The sequence below is a fragment of the Hordeum vulgare genome, chromosome 2H (genome assembly GCF_904849725.1).
Source record: "Hordeum vulgare subsp. vulgare chromosome 2H, MorexV3_pseudomolecules_assembly, whole genome shotgun sequence".
NCBI classification, from domain to species: domain Eukaryota; kingdom Viridiplantae; phylum Streptophyta; class Magnoliopsida; order Poales; family Poaceae; genus Hordeum; species Hordeum vulgare.
In genome coordinates, this window is record NC_058519.1 from 630,515,029 (window position 1) to 630,534,647 (window position 19,619).

At 45.2% G+C, this 19,619-nt stretch overlaps 3 pseudogenes; all 3 read right to left on the bottom strand.

Moving 5' to 3' along the window:
• Positions 1-648: 648 nt before the first annotated feature.
• On the bottom strand, positions 649-1,563 carry LOC123430992 (annotated as a pseudogene).
• A 5,077-nt stretch (positions 1,564-6,640) lies between these two features.
• Positions 6,641-7,468, bottom strand: LOC123428843 (annotated as a pseudogene).
• A 950-nt stretch (positions 7,469-8,418) lies between these two features.
• Positions 8,419-10,279, bottom strand: LOC123428845 (annotated as a pseudogene).
• Positions 10,280-19,619: the final 9,340 nt, after the last annotated feature.

Genomic DNA, 19,619 nt, shown 5'->3' on the forward strand with positions numbered 1-19,619 from the left:
CACTATGAAGGTAGTCATCTGTGAGAATGACATGATGTAGACTTTGCAGTAATGATGGATAGTCTGCAAAATTTTGTAGTAGATGCCAATATTACCTTATGATTTTTATTTTTTTGAGGTAGTCACATCTAATATTAATATTTGGAAGAGCACTTTGAAGGTAATCATCTTGTAAAATTTGACCAGATGTAGACCTTACAGTAATGATGGATAATCTGCAAAGGGTGCAGTAGATGCCAACAATACCTTGTGATTCACAAATAAAATTTGGGCTAGTCATATTAAGTATGACACTTTATAATTCTTATTAGAACTTCATTAAGTTTGCAAGAAAATTTATTTCTATTGCAAAATCGTAGTGGTTATCACAAATTGCATGTAATGCTAGGGAGTAGAGACAAAAGATGCCTTAAATTCCAAATGAATATGATCTGGAATGTAAGCAAAACATTCTTTTGCAATAATATTATTGCGGTAATACATATACTTATAAAAGTTAATTATATACTTACGCAAATACGCAAATATATGAAGACATGAGGTCTTCAAATGGCAATTTTACCCATTGCAAAATAACATATAATTATGTTATATGTAATTTACGGTGAACTAAGGTTCTCCCACATATACTTCTTAGAACGCAAGTAGTAATAACTAGATGGCTAAATTATTGCAAATAGTAAGCATGCGGGCTTAAACACAAAGATCAAAGAGTTAACCTAGTATCCTATGTGCTGAAATAAGCCTGAGGGACTAAGATAAATAATATAGATAAAAGGAGACTATATTGCAAAAAGTCCACAAGGGATAAGATCCCTTGTCTCTCCTGTGTTGGTACGCATTCTCAGCGCCATGGTGAGCAGCCATGGAAGTCCGCTGCAGCGATCCGCCCCAAAGGGCGCCTCTGCTGCACACCAGAGGGTGCTGCAGCCGCTGGCTTCCGCGCCGCGCGCCCGCGCCTGAGGGCGTCGTTGCCTGGGGGCGGCTCCATGACGACAAGCCAGTGCTCGAAGTCGTAGCCGTCGAGGAGGATCGTCTCCTTGGGCTGGCGGTTGCTCTAGTTCGGGGACGAGTCCCACATCGACGAGTTGGCGGACTGCGTCGCGAATCGCCTCGCCGCCGCCCAGGGCGCCGCGGCGGGGGACGGGACCAGCGCGGCCAGGAGGAGGCTCCCCGCGGCGGCGAGCGGGCGGAGGAAGCGGGAGGCGGTGGCGTGGAGGGGCGAGGCCCTGGAGAGGAGGAGCGCGCGCGACGCCGACGTCATGGTGGATAACGCTAGCAGGGAGGAGATTGGGGAAATGGGGTGAGGAGGGACCAGGCGCTCCCTCGTCTTCCTCTAAGGAGGAACCACAGAGAAGGCCGGGCGGGGAGCGCGGCACACGGCCCGGCGACGGCCTGGCGCAAAGCGGATGAGCGCGACCGCGGCCAGGCAGCGGCCTGGCGCAGAGCAGGCGCACACGAGGGCGGCTCGGCGTGGCGCGGCCTGGCGTGGTCCTGCGCGACCACGACCAAGCGCGGGCAGCGAGGCCATGGCAGGGGCGGGCGGGACTGACCACGGCTTGGCGTGAGCGGGCGCGGCCGAGCGCGAGCGAATGCAGCCACGTCCTGGCACGGGCGCGGCGCGGCGCGGGGCGGCGGCCTAGCGAGGAACGCGGCGCAGGCGGCTGCGTCCTGCGGCGCTAAAGGCCGCATCCAGAGCCATGGGCGACTCGTTTTCTTCTTACTTTTGCCTGTTTTTTGTGTGTGTTCTTCTTGATCTCGAAATCGTTCAGATGGAGATAACGTGTTAAAGTAATACAAAATTGAATGAAAGTGAATGGATGGTTAGTTCCGTTTCTATTGATTCTCAAGTATATATAGATCTGGAAGAGGTGCGAAGAAGAGGTGTATGTTCGGAGGCATCCCTCGAGAACAGGTGCATGTTGGCAATAGAGAGAGAGAGGAGACACGACTGTTTGGGGTTGGATACATCCCTTGGATTAATCTACTAATTAATTTCTAACAAATTCGATCCCAAGTCTGCTAGCTATTTTTACCATGATTTGGGACAGATTTAATATTGAACTGCAGGTTAATTTTTATAAAGAGTAAAGGGTCTTTCTATCAATTATGATGACGGATTAAGAATACCTATTTTTTTTATTGGTAGGTATAGATATAGATATAGATTTTACTTTTTTCAAATATTTAATCAATATTTTAAAATACTTAATCAGCATTTCTCAAATACTTGTTCAAAAAAAATGCTTTATTAACATTTTTTTAATGCATGATCAAAGTTTATACAAATTTGTAATACATTTTTCATATACACGGTAAACATTTTTTCTATACACATTTAACATTTTTTAAATGATTGGTCAACATTTTACGAATGTTTTATAGAGTGTTTTTTGTAATTTAAAGTATAAACAAAATTGAAAACTTAAAGGAAAAACATAGAACATACAAATAAAATAAAAAGGAGGTCGCTGCCTCCTGCGCTCCTGGGCTGGCCCATCTCTGGCTCCCCTTCACCGAGGGTTCCTATCCCCCCCCCCCCCTCGCTGAAGACGAGACATACCCCCCTCGTTTGTTTCAGATAATGCAACACCTTCATCCCGAGTCGAACAACATACGTCACCGACGCCATTATAGCACGTTGGGCATCTCCATTCCGGGGAAAAGCCACCCCTGTGCAAGCCACACAACCTTTGCGACATGGACAGAGCACTTAATACCACATGGGAGACAGACACGTGGGGCAAGAGGTCCACAACACGGCCGCGTCCTATAGTAAAACGGCCACACCAGAAGACACTCGCCTCAACTGGTTGATGAATACGAGAGGTGACCAAGCCTTCATCTCCTCGCCACCGCCACTTGAGGCCTTGTCGGGAAGGGGATCAAGCCCGAAATCAATTATTTGGATGGAGTTCCGTCTGCCCCATCTCAACCGTGCAATCAGGAATAAAGCCCTATATGTGCAAACACACACATGTTGATATTCCTCACCGGTTGTTGGATGGAAAGGAACCGTCGGTGGCGCTAGTGAACGGATAGGGAACTAGATTGCATTTCTTATCCCTCACCAACATACACTATGGATGTGTTTAGTTTGAGGGACATGCTAGGGTCGTTGGAGAACAAACCGGATTTGAATCAAAAGTTGGTTCACAAAGCAGTCAAATAATGAAATGTTATTTGGGAAGACATGGTTATCACAAACTACTACAATACCAAACACGTACTAAAAAGAGTAGATGGTTGAGAGGTATACCTAAAAAATAAGGTGGTCGTGGGTGTGTGAAATAACATTTTCCAAATGATAAAAGGAGTAGAATAAACATACATATGTAAATACTCAAGTCATGATATGATTATAAATTTCCATGGAACAAGACTATTTTTTTCCAACCTAAAAAATCGAAGGTTTCATGATCTTGGTCTAATGCTATTTCATTTTGCATTTCATTCTATATACTAAACCCAACAAAGATTTCACATGATTTAACATGTTTATTTTGCAATAGTTTGTTGCCAGATGCAGTACAATGTGGATGCATTTGTAATTCCCACCAACCTATCATTGTACTTGATCTTTGTTAAAATTTGAAGTTTATATAGTCAAAACAAAATTATGTTTTAATTGCGGTTGATCCTTCTAGCAAGCGGCATCGTATTTGTGCTTATTCTAAATTACAAGGGCAGTGCGCGCTTTGTTTCGCTACTTATGTTCATGGGGTTATACATATGTTTATTTTTACATTGTTACTTTTTTTTAAGTTGTCAAAAATATTTACATGGTAGTTGGTTTAGCGTGTCGGAGAAACAATGGAGTGTTTTTTTATTGGAGATGCTACACCTATTGACAGACTTTACATAATCAAGGTTACGACCAGATGTGTCAATTTATAATTGGAAATTCGGGGAAGAGTGGCCCAACGGTGAAAAACACGGAAGTGATTGCTGGAAGAGTGTTTGATATGACCAATCCATAGTGAATCTTCCGTGAGTGTATCAATTTTCTTTTTTATTGTGGTGTTTGGATGAGTCTTTTTGGTTGTGCGATTGGAGGACATCTCTTAATTAATACATATGTTGGTGCTAAACATGTCACAGGCGGCACTTCCTTTTTCAACGATGGCCCACACCACCCAGGACCTTAACTAAGGAACCATTCATTGTGAGATCTACCATGAAGCCAAGTCAATGACCCAATCAATTGTGTGTCCAATCCAAATTGAAGACCTCTATGAATGAGGGGTTTTTAAAATTATGGATCTTAATGAAGTTGCGAATTTCATAGCCACAACCAAAGATTGATCAAGTCAACATCAAGGCATTAAAAATTGTATACCTCAATCGAATGGGAGGGTTCAAAAATTAGGAAGCATAGTGTATTAAAAAATTAAATGAGAGAGCTTGTTCTAAAATTGTTGACTCGGCCAAAATTAGATGACTGAATTCCAAATTAGAGACCTCAATTTATTGAGGGAGCTTAAAAATTAGGGAGTATAGTGTATACTACTTGGTGGCGCCTCCTTTTTCTAGCTGGTGAGAGGGTGCGCGGAATTGATTTGTTTTTACAGACCGATTGCTGCTGATTGGTTTGGAAAACCATTGACTCGGTCAAAATCATTCATCAAATCCAAAATTGAATACCGCAATTGCATTAAAGAGTTCCAAAATTAGGGAATTAAAAAATTATATGGAAGATCTCCTTGAGAAATTGTTGACCCAGTCAAAATCGGGTGACTCAACTCTAAATCAAACACAACAATCAATTGTGAGGCCTTAAAAATTAGGAAGCATGGTATTTTGTGTAAAATATCTGAAAGATAGAGCTTTGAGAAATTGTTAACCGAGTCAAAATTGAATGACTCAATTTCAATTAGAGACCTTAATTATAAGTGGGCTCTTTAAAACTAGGGGCATGGAGTTATAGATCATTAGGATGTTGTTAACTCTATAGAGAATACTATAAGCGATGTAATTTTTGAACTTTATTCGTGCAATAAATTTCTATATTCACTCGAACAAGTTTCAAAATTGTGACGAAATTTCCAAAATTCAGTAATTTTGGTCTGTATCAAAAATTGTGCCTCGAACTTTAGGTTAATTCAAAATGAAATTTAAAACAAAATGATTTTTTGGTAAAAAGAACACTTAAATTAACTAAGACTTCTTTGATATAGTGCCGAAGCAATCTTCAAATTTCCTAAAATTTTGGATATTTCGGCAAGCTGTGATTTCTTTTTGTTATCTAAATTTAAACCTTGCTCGCAAGCAGGGACCCACCTCAAATGAAACCTCATATGAAAATCTCCGACTTCTCGAAAGTCCTATTCTACTTCCGAGCTCAAATGCTCCCTCGTGAACTATAAAATAAAATAAAAAAGTAAAAAAGTCTAAAAAAATTTAAATTTTTATTGTAAACTTTGACCAATGTTTTACATGTGTATCAAAATTCAGGACGAAATAACATTCATGAAAGTCACGGCGAAAAAAAAACAAAATCAACGGTTCAAAATGTATTCAAAACTAGTATTTTTGGAGTGTTAATTTTGTTTTTTTTTTCATGACTTTCATAAATGTTATTTCGAGCTGAAATTTTGCAAGCGTGCAATACATTCCTTGAAGTTTACCAAAAAAACTCGAAACTTTTTGAAATTTTATTATTTTTATTATACTGTTCATGAACGAGTATGTGAGCTCGGCAGAAAAACTCCATGTCCCCGACTTCCCTTCATCTCACCCGCAAAAAATGAAAAGACCTCTCTATCTCTTTGCCCATGTCGGCTAAACTATTCATTTGTCCTCTGCGCAAAGTTCTTTTTCTTTTCCTTTTTGAGGGGATCCTCTGCGCAAAGTTGCTGGCATCCTATGCAAGCAAGTAGGCGTTCCGGTTCAACGTAACACGAATTTAGGCATTCATTAGAGTAGCTGTGGCCTGTGGGCACCTCGCCACCTCGTGCCAAACGCCAAAAATATGCAACTTGCCGTGCGTTGCTTTTGGAAAGTCTTCAAGGAGGCCGTACGATATTTGCGACGTATAATGTGACCTTTCATGACCTTAAGCGGAAATTGGATCATGATTTGCATGTCACATCAATCAAGAAATAAAAACCAAACTTTTTTGGAGCAACCGTCCAATCTATGGGGGGAAACCACCGGTACCCAGCATCCGTGGTTCTGCTCACCACCTCTTTCTATTGCCTGCCGGTGTCTGGTCTGGTAGAGCCGTAGATCGAGCCTCGTGTCGGCATCATACGGGGCTGCTCTGCTCTAACCCGATCTCTCCATCGATCCGTATGTATACATCTTCTTATTAAAATTCAAAGGTAATAGCACCCAGATACTAGAACTTGCACTAGATGTGATGATTTGATCCTATAGCTTGTAAAATGACCCTACCCACTCCCATAACTTATAACTCATGTGCATACCCAGTCCACAGCCAATCGAAGCTCGCCAACTGGACAGGGTGGGACCAGGCGGGTCAGCTCTTATCGTTTTGCACATAGCACCCTGCGTTTAACATTAATTAAAATAGCTCCAAGGCAGTATAGCCAATCAACACACCCACAGCAAATTTAACTCTACCTACACGCTCATGCTGCATGCGTCCATACGTGCGCTAACCAAGAACACATCTAAGCTAGCGCATATGGAGCCCGGCGCCGCCGCTGTGCCGCCTGGGCCGACCCATGCCGGCTTGCTCCACGCCGCCAGGGCCGACGCCGAGGAAGTCCCGAGTGCTCAGCTTGTCGTCGTGCACGAGGCCCCGCCGCTGCCGAACGGCCCGGGCCGGCTGCCGGTTGTAGGCTTGTAGCACTGGCGCCGCTTCCGCTACCCAGAGAGTTCATGATGAGGTCATGGAACGACTGCCTCTCACTCGCCGCCGCTGCCGCGGCCAACGACTCGCCTTCCCCGCTGTCGCCCCTCATACCCGGGCCATGGAGCAGCCCGGCGCTGCCGGCGCCAGCATTATGGCTGCTCGTCGTCGCGCCCATCTGCGCGGCCTTCTGCAGCAGCGCAGTCGCGGACATCTGCGGGAGCCCCGCGCCCTGCTCAGACGAGCTGTACAGCGAAGGGAAGCCCCCGCCACCGCCTCCCAGGACGCTGCCGGACGCGACCATGCCGCCATTCTCTCCATTTCCATTGCTGCTGTTTCCATTTCCGGCGTTGCCGTTGTACTTGTTCTGGAAGACCAGGCGCGAGTCCTGGCCGCCCCCATTGCCATTTCCTGAGAAGAAGCCAAGGTTCGATAGGTTGTTATCGCCGTTACCACCGCCGCCTCCCTGGTGCTGGTCCGGAAGTTGCATAAGGCCGCGGAAGACTTTCCCTGGAGGAGAGAGCCTTGGTTGCCATGGAAACGGTGGACGTCATCTTCCGCAAATTCCTGGGCGGCGCCGCCGCCCATATAGAATGGAGAGGAGGTTGTGGCCTGGGAGCGGAACATGGAGGGCCCCGAGGAGGATGGCATGAGGCGAAAGTTTGACCTACAAATAAATTTCAGCAGAAGAAATAAAGTACTTCTAGCTATCCAACACGATATACATGCGTGAACAATAAGTTCACATATGTTCACATATGGAATTAATCCGCTAATCAGGTGATGAACTGAACTTATTATCTAGTCGTTAATCATTGGCTAACCACACAACATAATTCATCTTCTCTAAGAGAATGCTAAAATCCCCCAATTTTAGTCGATTTGGAAGCAGGGCGGCTGTGGAAGAGCTCGTCGGCTGATAATTTAGGTATTCTTCTACCCGTTAATCGAGAATCTACTGATTTACAACACTGTCAATGCGACCATGCTGTGAAAGAAATCATGCCATCAAAAGATCAAATGCTACTAAATCTGACCCTTGTTGTTAATCGGCTAAAATTATATTTAAGTGTGGTCAAACATCAGTGAATATTGAGAAAAATAATTCAAAAATTTGACCCGCGCTACTAAATCTCTTTTTGTCTCTCCAACACAATATTTCACAAAACATTATAGTTTTGCTTTCTATTTAACTAGTCATGAAATCTACTTACTAATGGGGGTTGGGGAAATTGTCAAGATTTGATGTTCCTACTTGTTTGCATATAATGACGGAGTTGCTCTAGATGTGCCGATTTATTAAGCTAGTTGGGTTGCTTGCAATCATTTACTCTGTTCATCTATATAAGATTGTCGTTTCTTTATCTGTATTCCAATCTGATTCGACAAAGGAGATTGAGATATAGATGGAACAATGCCTTATTTTGTATGGAAAAAAGACTGAGCAGAAAATATAATGATATCATCAAACTAGCCGAACGTGCATGACAAATATGCATCGCCCTAACACCTAGAGCAGTAAGTAGTACTAGGATGGATAAATAATCAAGACCCTTGCACTGGGGTCTCCGGATCACAACAATCAATTAGATCGCCAGAACAATCAAGGCAACGAACAATCTTGGGACCGACAGTGCGGCGCATCCCTGGATTTTTTAGAGCTGACCCGAGGAGTGGGCGAGGTAGGCGAGCGCCCCGACGAGCGGCGCGTTGATGTAGGTGGCCGGCTCCGAGAGCTCGTAGTCGCTGCGCTGGTCAATCGGGGAACTGGTCGTTCTGGTTCGGGCCGCTCACGACGGTGCCGACGTGCACGTTCGGGTTGGCCGCGCCGGAGTAGAGGCCGGTGAACCCCTGCGAGCACCCGATCTATCCCGGGTGCACCACGACGGATGGCAGCGAGGAGGCCCAGTGGTGCAGCTTCTTCGGGTACTTGGCGCCGTACCCCACCATGTACGACATGCCCATCGGGTTGCTCCCCAGCAAGTAGTCAACCTGCAGCAAGGAGAAACAAACAACATGATGATCTAATGTACTCTTCCGTTGACGACGCCGACGACGATGGTAGAGAAGGAGAAGCAAGAAACCGACGACGATGGTAGACAGGTAGAGAAGAACAAGCAAGAAGCCGACGGACCTCACGCCAGCTGGCAATGGCGCGGAGGCGCTGCGGGGTGACCGCGACGCCGCCGCAGGAGACGGTCTTCTTGGCGGAGACGAGGTACTTGGCGTAGGTGAGCAGGAGGAAGGAGTTGGAGGTGACGTACTGCATGTTGCTGTCGCTGAGCTTGAAGAGGAGGCCGCCGCGGGTGTAGGTCGTCTGGTCGGTGGGGGTGCCGGGCACCATGGAGTAGATGAAGCTGTCGGCGTGGGCCTTGTACTCCTGCAGCGCGCCCACCTTCTGCACCAGGAAGGACTTGGAGAGCAGGATCCTCGCGCCGGCGTGCTTGTTGTCCCACCCGAAGGTGTTGTCCTGCTCGTCGGCGCCGAGGAGCTGGCCGCCATGCGGCCCCCATGCGCTCTGGCCTGGGAGAGAGAGAGGGGCTTTGACTTAGCTAGCTTAGATGTGTTCTTGGTTAGCGCACATATGGACGCATGCAGCACGCACGTATGGACGCATGCAGCATGAGCGTGTAGGTAGAGTTAAATTTGCTGTGGGTGTGTTGACTTGCTATACTGCCTGGAGCTATATTAATTAATGTTAAACGCGGGGCTATGTGCAAAATGATCAAAGCTGACCCGCCTTCCTGTCCAGTTGGCGAGCTATTGGCTATGGACTGGGTATGCACATGATTTACAAGTTGTGGGACTGGGTAGGGTCATTTTGCGAGTTGTAGGCTCAAATCATCACATCTGATGCAAGTTTTAGGATCTGGGATGCTATTACCTCTAAAATTCAGCACAAAGTCATCTACTCCCTCCGTTCCTAAATATAAGACCTTTTAGAGATTACACTATGGACTATATACGGATGTATATAGACATATTTTAGAGTATAGGTTCACTCATTTTGCTCCGTAAGTAGTTTATAGTGTAATCTCTACAAGGTCTTATATTTAGGAACGGAAGGGTATCTGGCAAGCAAGATCGCAATACCTATTATTTTAATAATATGCCCGAACCATATAAACGCACAATATCTAATCTGATAGCCTCACGTAACTATCCCGCATCGGGCTGAGAGCACAACAAGCATCACATGCACATATTATGGATGCGCTGCCGCCATCTTCCGTCGTCCTACCTTGAGGACCATCAACACATTCATCTTGTCAGGCCATTTTGTCATCGATGCCATCATCCTGTGCGGGTTCATCAACACGCGTTCATCGTCTAGACGCCGGTGCCGAGATCATCCGTTGTCGACGCGGTAGATACAACACCGCTCAACTTCTTTATACCTTCAGCCAGCACCTTGTTTAAAGCGATGCCCCAGAAGGAGAACGACATCAAAGGCAACGTCATCGAATCCAGGAGGTCAAGATTTAGGGTTTCCCTCGGAGTAGCCCAACCGAGATTCTAGCGCACCCCCCCTCCCTCCCTACTAGCGTGCAAGACAATGCATGCAAGGAAGTAAGACACCATAGCGCCACCGCCACCCACTCACCGAGAACTTGTGATTTCACTTGGGCGCATAGGGCATGGGAAGCGAGGGGAGCCATCCTGAATGTCACTCCCAAGAAGGCCCACAACACCATTGTGTTGGAAATATGCCCTAGAGGCAATAATAAATTAGTTATTATTATATTTCTTAGTTCATGATAATCGTTTATTATCCATGCTATAATTGTATTGATTGGAAACACAATACTTGTGTGGATACATAGACAAAACACTGTCCCTAGTAAGCCTCTAGTTGACTAGCTCGTTGATCAAAGATGGTCAAGGTTTCCTGGCCATAGGCAAGTGTTGTCACTTGATAACGGGATCACATCATTAGGAGAATCATGTGATGGACTAGACCCAAACTAATAGACGTAGCATGTTGATCGTGTCATTTTGTTGCTACTGTTTTCTGCGTGTCAAGTATTTGTTCCTATGACCATGAGATCATATAACTCACGGACACCGGAGGAATGCTTTGTGTGTATCAAACGTCGCAACGTAACTGGGTGACTATAAAGATGCTCTACAGGTATCTCCGAAGGTGTTCGTTGAGTTAGTATAGATCGAGACTGGGATTTGTCACTCCATGTGACGGAGAGGTATCTCGGGGCCCACTCGGTAATACAACATCACACACAAGCCTTGCAAGCAATGTAACTTAATGTAAGTTGCGGGATCTTGTATTACGGAACGAGTAAACAGACTTGTCGGTAAACGAGATTGAAATAGGTATGCGGATACTAACGATCGAATCTCGGGCAAGTAACATACCGAAGGACAAAGGGAATGACGTACGGGATTATATGAATCCTTGGCACTGAGGTTCAAACGATAAGATCTTCGTAGAATATGTAGGATCCAATATGGGCATCCAGGTCCCGCTATTGGATATTGACCGAGGAGTCTCTCGAGTCATGTCTACATAGTTCTCGAACCCGCAGGGTCTGCACACTTAAGGTTCGACGTTGTTTTATGCGTATTTGAGTTATATGGTTGGTTACCGAATGTTGTTCGGAGTCCCGGATGAGATCACAGACGTCACGAGGGTTTCCGGAATGGTCCGGAAATGAAGATTGATATATAGGATGACCTCATTTGGTTACCGGAAGGTTTTCATGCATTACCGGAAAAGTTTCGGGCTCATCGGTAGTGTACCGGGAGTGCCGGGAGGGGTGCCGGGGACCATCGGGAGGGGTGTCACGCCCCAAGGGGTCTCATGGGCTATGAGAAGAGATAAACCAGCCCCTAGTGGGCAGGAATAAGTTCCCACTAAGGCCCATAAGGTTTGAGAAGGAAAAAACACAAGGTGGAAAGAGTTTCCAAGTGGGAAGGTGGAATCCTACTCCAAGTAGGATTGGAGTAGGACTCCTCCACCTCCAATTTCGGCCAAACCTTTAGGTTTTCAGGCTGCCTCCTCCCCTCCCTCCCACCTATATATACGGAGGTTTTAGGTCTGATTTGAGACGACTTTTCCACGGCAGCCCGACCACATACATCCACGGTTTTTCCTCTAGATCGCGTTTTTGCGGAGCTCGGGCGGAGCCCTGCTGAGACAAGGTCATCACCAACCTCCGGAGCGCCGTCACGCTGCCGGAGAACTCTTCTACCTCTCCGTCTCTCTTGCTGGATCAAGAAGGCCGAGATCATCGTCGAGCTGTACGTGTGCTGAACGCGGAGGTGCCGTCCGTTCGGTACTAGATCGTGGGACTGATCGCGGGATTGTTCGCGGGGCGGATCGAGGGACGTGAGGACGTTCCACTACATCAACCGCGTTCACTAACGCTTCTGCTGTACGATCTACAAGGGTACGTAGATCACTCATCCCCTCTCGTAGATGGACATCACCATGATAGGTCTTCGTGTGCGTAGGAAAATTTTTGTTTCCCATGCGACGTTCCCCAACAGTGGCATCATGAGCTAGGTTCATGCATAGATGTCTTCTCGAGTAGAACACAAAAGTTTTTGTGGGCGGTGATGTGCGTTTTGCTGCGCTCCTTAGTCTTTTCTTGATTCCGCGGTATTGTTGGATTGAAGCGGCTTGGACCGACATTACTCGTACGCTTACGAGAGACTGGTTTCATCGCTACGAGTAACCCCGTTGCTCAAAGATGACTGGCAAGTGTCGGTTTCTCCAACTTTAGTTGAATCGGATTTGACCGAGGAGGTCCTTGGATGAGGTTAAATAGCAACTCATATATCTCCATTGTGGTGTTTGCGTAAGTAAGATGCGATCCTACTAGATACCCATGGTCACCACGTAAAACATGCAACAACAAAATTAGAGGACGTCTAACTTGTTTTTGCAGGGTATGCTTGTGATGTGATATGGCCAACGATGTGATGCGATATATTGGATGTATGAGATGATCATGTTGTAATAGATAATATCGACTTGCACGTCGATGGTACGGCAACCGGCAGGAGCCATAGGGTTTTCTTTATAACTAACATTTGTGCTTGCAGATGCGTTTACTATTTTGCTAGGATGTAGCTTTAGTAGTAATAGCATGAGTAGCACGACAACCCCGATGGTGACACGTTGATGGAGATCATGATGATGGAGATCATGGTGTGACGCCGGTGACAAGAAGATCGTGCCGGTGCTTTGGTGATGGAGATCAAGAAGCACGTGATGATGGCCATATCATGTCACTTATAAATTGCATGTGATGTTAATCCTTTTATGCACCTTATTTTGCTTAGAACGACGGTAGCATTATGAGGTGATCTCTCACGAAAATTTCAAGACAAAATTGTGTTCTCCCCGACTGTGCACCGTTGCTACAGTTCGTCGTTTCGAGACACCACGTGATGATCGGGTGTGATAGACTCAACGTTCACATACAACGGGTGCAAAACAGTTGCTCACGCGGAACACTCGGGTTAAGCTTGACGAGCCTAGCATGTGCAGACATGGCCTCGGAACACATGAGACCGAAAGGTCGAGCATGAATCGTATAGTTGATATGATTAGCATAGAGATGCTTACCACTGAAACTATTCTCGACTCACGTGATGATCGGACTTGAGATAGTGGATTTGGATCATGTACCACTCAAATGACTAGAGAGATGTACTTTTTGACTGGGAGTTCTTAAGTAATATGATTAATTGAACTAATTGTCATGAACATAGTCTAATGGTCTTTGCGAATTACGATGTAGCTTGCGCTATAGCTCTACTGTTTTATATGTTCCTAGATAAAATTTAGTTGAAAGTTGATAGTAGCAAACTTTGCAGACTGAGTCTGTAAAACCGAGGATTGTCCTCGTTGCTGCACAGAAGGCTTATGTCCTTAATGCACCACTCGGTGTGCTGCACCTCGAGCGTCGTCTGTGGATGCTGTGAACATCCGACATACACGTTTCTGATGACTACACGATAGTTCAGTACAAAAATACTTAATGGCTTAGAAGCAAGGCGCCGAAACGTTGTAAAACGTCACGGAACATAAGTGATGTTCTAAAGAGATGAAATTGTGATTTCATGCTTGTGCCCTTGTTAAGACGTACGAGACCTCCGACAAGATTCTTTGTCCACAAAGCAGAGGAGAAAAGGCTCAATCGTTGAGCATGTGCTCAGATTGTCTGAGTACGACAATCGCTTGAATCAAGTGGGAGTTAATCTTCCAGATGAGATAGTGATAGTTCTCCAAAGTCACTGCCACCAAGCTGTGAGAGCTTCGTGATGAACTATAACATATCAAGGATAGATACAATGATCCTTGAGAGATTCGTGATGTTCTGACACTTCGAAAGTAGAAATCAAAAAGGAGCATCAATAGTTGATGGTTAGTAAAACCACTAAGTTTCAAGAAAGGCGAGGGCTAGAAGGGATACTTCGTGAAACGGCAAAACAGTTGCTGCGCTAATGAAGAGACCCAAGACTAAACCCAAACCCGAGACTAAGTGCTTCTGTAATGAGGGGAACAATCACTGAGGCGGAGCAACTCAAGATACTTGGTAGATAAGAAGGCTGGCAAAAGTCTAAAGAAGTGTATTTGATATACATGATGTTGATGTGTACTTTACTAGTACTCCTAGTAGCACGAGGGTATTGGATACCGGTTCGGTTGCTAAGTCATTAGTGACGCGAAATGAAAGCTACGGCATAAACGGAGACTAGCTAAAGGCGAGGTGACGATACGTGTTGGAAGTGTTTCCAAGATTGATATGATCAAACGTCGCACGCTCCCTCTACCATCGGGATTGGTGTTAAACCTAAATAATTGTTATTTGGTGCTTGTGTTAAGCATGAACATGATTGGATCGTGTTTATTGCAATACGATTATTCATTTAAAGGGAATAATGGTTACTCTATTTTCTTGAATAATCACCTTCAATGGTTTATTGAATCTCGATCGTAGTGTTACACATGTTCATGATATTGGTGCCAAAAGATACGAGTTGATGATGATAGTACCACTTACTTGTGGCACTGCCGCTTGAGTCATGTTAGTATAAACTGCATGAAGAGGCTCCATGCTGATGGATCTTTGTACTCACCTGATTTCGAATCACTAGTGACATGCGAATCATACCACATGAGCAAGGCCTTGTTTTCATTGAGATGAAATAAGATAGTAACTTGTTGGAAGTGATACATTTTGATGTATGAAGTCCAATGGGTGCTGAGGCACGCAGTGGATATCATCATGTTCTTACTTCACTGACGATTTGAGTAGATACAGGAGTATTTACTTAATGAATCACAAGTCTAAAATGTTGAAAAGTTCAATTCCGTTTCAGAGTGAAGTTCGTCGTAACAAGAGGATAAACTGTCTACGATATGATCATGGAAATGAATATCTGAGTTACGAGTTTTGGTACACAGTTAAGACAATGTGGAAATTGTTTCGCAGTTCATGCCACCTGGAACATCATAGTGTGATGATGTGTCTGAACGTCATAGCCACGCACTATTTGGTATGGTGCATACTATGATGTCTCTTATCGAATTACCACTATCGTTTATGGGTTATGCATTAGAGACAACCGCACTCACTTTAAATAGGGCACCGCGTATTTCCGTTGAGATGACACAGTATAGAATGAGGTTTAGAGAAATCTAAACTGTCGTTTCTTGAAAGTTTGGGGTTTCGACACTTATGTGAAAAAGTTTCAGTCTGATAAGCTCGAACCCAAAGCGGATAAATGCATCTTCATAGGATATCCAAAACAGTTGGGTACATCTCCTATCTCAGATCCGAAAGCAAAGTGTTTGTTTCTAGAAACGGATCCTTTCTCGAGGAAAGGTTTCTCTCGAAAGAATTGAGTGGGAGGGTAGTAGAACTTGATGAGGTTATTGAACCATCACTTCAACCAACGTGTAGCAGGGCGCAGGAAGTTGTTCATGTGGCGCCTACACCAATTGAAGTGGAAGCTGATGATGATGATGATCATTGAGCTTCGAATCAAGTTACTACAAACCTCGTAGGTCGACAAGGTCGCGTACTGCTGCAGAGTAGTACGGTAACCCTGTCTTGGAGGTCATGTTGTTGAGCAACAGTGAACCTACGAGTTATGGAGAAAGCGATGGTGGGCCCAGATTCCGACAAATGGCTGGAAGCCATGAAATCCGAGAGAGGATCCATGTGTGAAAACAAAGTGTAGACTTTGGAAGAACTACTTGATGGTCATAGGACTATTGAGTAAAAAAAAATGGATCTTTAAAAGAACACAGACGATGATGGTGATAAGTCACTATTAAGAAAAGCTCGACTTGTCGCAAAGATGTTTTCGATAAGATCAAACAGTTGACTATGATGAGACTTTCTCACTTGTAGTGATGCTAAAAGTCTGTTAGAATTATGTTAGTTGTTGATGCATTATTTATGAAATATTGCACGTAGGATGTCAAAACATTGTTTTCTCGACGGTTTCCTTGAGCAAACATTGTATGTGATACAACCAGAAGGTTTTGTCGATCCTAAAGGTACTAGCAAGTATGCAAGCTCCAGTGATCCTTCAATGGACTGGTGCAAGCATCTCGGAGTTGGAATATACACTTTGATGAGATGATCAAAGATTTTGGGTTTGTACAAGGTTTATGAGAAACTTGTATTTCCAAAGAAGTGAGTGGGAGCACTATAGAATTTCTGATAAGTATATGTGGTTGACATATTGTGGATCAGAAGTGATGTAGAATCTCTGTAAAGCATATAAGGTTGTTTGAAAGGAGTTTTCAAAGGAATACCTGGATTGCGCTACTTGAACGTTGAGCATCAAAGATCTATGGAGATAGATCAAAAGCGCTTAATGAAAGTTTCAATAAAATGCATGCCTTGACAAGTTTTTGAAGGAGTTCAAAATAGATCAGCGAAGAAAGAGTTCTTGGTTGCGTTGTGAGGTGTGAATTTGAGTAAGACTCAAAACCCGACCACGGCAGAATAAAGAGAATAGACGAAGGTCGTCTTCTATGCCTTAGTCGTAGAATCTAAAGTATGCCATGTTGTGTACCGCACCTGATGTGTGCCTTGACTCAAAGTATGTTGAGAGGTACAGAGAGTGATCCATGATTGAATCACTAGCAGCGGTCAAAATTTATCCTTAGTAACTAATGGACTAAGGAATTTTTCTCGATTATGGAGGTGGTTAAAGAGTTCGTCGTAAAGGGTTACGTCGATGCAAGCTTTGACACTAATCCGAATAACTATGAGTAGTGAAACGGATTTGTATAGTAGAGTAGATATTTGGAGCATTTCCGAATAGCACGTAGTAGCAGCATCTATAAGATGACATAAAGATTTGTAAAGAACGCACGGATCTGAAAGTTTCAGAACCGTTGACTAAATCTCTCTCACGAGCAAGACGTGATCAGACCCCATATGGGTGTTGGATTCGTTGGAATCACATGGTGATGTGAACTAGATTATTGACTCTAGTGCAAGTGGGAGACTGTTGGAAATATGCCCTAGAGGCAATAATAAATTAGTTATTATTATATTTCTTAGTTCATGATAATCGTTTATTATCCATGCTATAATTGTATTGATTGGAAACACAATACTTGTGTGGATACATAGACAAAACACTGTCCCTAGTAAGCCTCTAGTTGACTAGCTCGTTGATCAAAGATGGTCAAGGTTTCCTGGCCATAGGCAAGTGTTGTCACTTGATAACGGGATCACATCATTAGGAGAATCATGTGATGGACTAGACCCAAACTAATAGACGTAGCATGTTGATCGTGTCATTTTGTTGCTACTGTTTTCTGCGTGTCAAGTATTTGTTCCTATGACCATGAGATCATACAACTCACGGACACCGGAGGAATGCTTTGTGTGTATCAAACGTCGCAACGTAACTGGGTGACTATAAAGATGCTCTACAGGTATCTCCGAAGGTGTTCGTTGAGTTAGTATAGATCGAGACTGGGATTTGTCACTCCATGTGACGGAGAGGTATCTCGGGGCCCACTCGGTAATACAACATCACACACAAGCCTTGCAAGCAATGTAACTTAATGTAAGTTGCGGGATCTTGTATTACGGAACGAGTAAAGAGACTTGTCGGTAAACGAGATTGAAATAGGTATGCGGATACTAACGATCGAATCTCGGGCAAGTAACATACCGAAGGACAAAGGGAATGACGTACGGGATTATATGAATCCTTGGCACTGAGGTTCAAACGATAAGATCTTCGTAGAATATGTAGGATCCAATATGGGCATCCAGGTCCCGCTATTGGATATTGACCGAGGAGTCTCTCGAGTCATGTCTACATAGTTCTCGAACCCGCAGGGTCTGCACACTTAAGGTTCGACGTTGTTTTATGCGTATTTGAGTTATATGGTTGGTTACCGAATGTTGTTCGGAGTCCCGGATGAGATCACAGACGTCACGAGGGTTTCCGGAATGGTCCGGAAATGAAGATTGATATATAGGATGACCTCATTTGGTTACCGGAAGGTTTTCGTGCATTACCGGAAAAGTTTCGGGCTCATCGGTAGTGTACCGGGAGTGCCGGGAGGGGTGCCGGGGACCATCGGGAGGGGTGTCACGCCCCAAGGGGTCTCATGGGCTATGGGAAGAGATAAACCAGCCCCTAGTGGGCTGGAATAAGTTCCCACTAAGGCCCATAAGGTTTGAGAAGGAAAAAACACAAGGTGGAAAGAGTTTCCAAGTGGGAAGGTGGAATCCTACTCCAAGTAGGATTGGAGTAGGACTCCTCCACCTCCAATTTCGGCCAAACCTTTAGGTTTTCAGGCTGCCTCCTCCCCTCCCTCCCACCTATATATACGGAGGTTTTAGGGCTGATTTGAGACGACTTTTCCACGGCAGCCCGACCACATACATCCACGGTTTTTCCTCTAGATCGCGTTTCTGCGGAGCTCGGGCGGAGCCCTGCTGAGACAAGGTCATCACCAACCTCCGGAGCGCCGTCACGCTGCCGGAGAACTCTTCTACCTCTCCGTCTCTCTTGCTGGATCAAGAAGGCCGAGATCATCGTCGAGCTGTACGTGTGCTGAACGCGGAGGTGCCGTCCGTTCGGTACTAGATCGTGGGACTGATCGCGGGATTGTTCGCGGGGCGGATCGAGGGACGTGAGGACGTTCCACTACATCAACCGCGTTCACTAACGCTTCTGCTGTACAATCTACAAGGGTACGTAGATCACTCATCCCCTCTCGTAGATGGACATCACCATGATAGGTCTTCGTGTGCGTAGGAAAATTTTTGTTTCCCATGCGACGTTCCCCAACACATTGATGTCGTGGCCGCCGCAACTGGCCAAGGGTTTCCCTCGACGAGATCCCATCCCGACATCCTCGTGGCCAACTACTAGCAACCCTGAGCATAGACGTTGGAGTTAGGAACAACCCGGAGAAGGTGTGTCATATCCAAGGAAGGAGGGCATGTGGATCATCTCAGATCTAGCATGTGGGGTACGGGAACCCTTCCCATGCCAGAGGATCCGACCATCGAGGCCTCGCAGCCCGTGCATCGACGGAGCCCGGTCGACCAAACGCTAAGGCCCGTCGCCGCACACCAGAGGGGTATGCCCTCGAGTCGTCCTGGGCAGGGCCGACACGAGGGGAGCAGTTCTTCTAGGCCTTTGCTTTAAGTTGGAAGGTGGAAGTGAAAACATGTGCAATCGCGCCTGTTTGTCCATTGTGTTCGCATGTCAGAGGACCTGTTTGTAATTTCTATCACTTTTGAGGTGCTTTGTACAACATGTGGAATTTCTATATAAA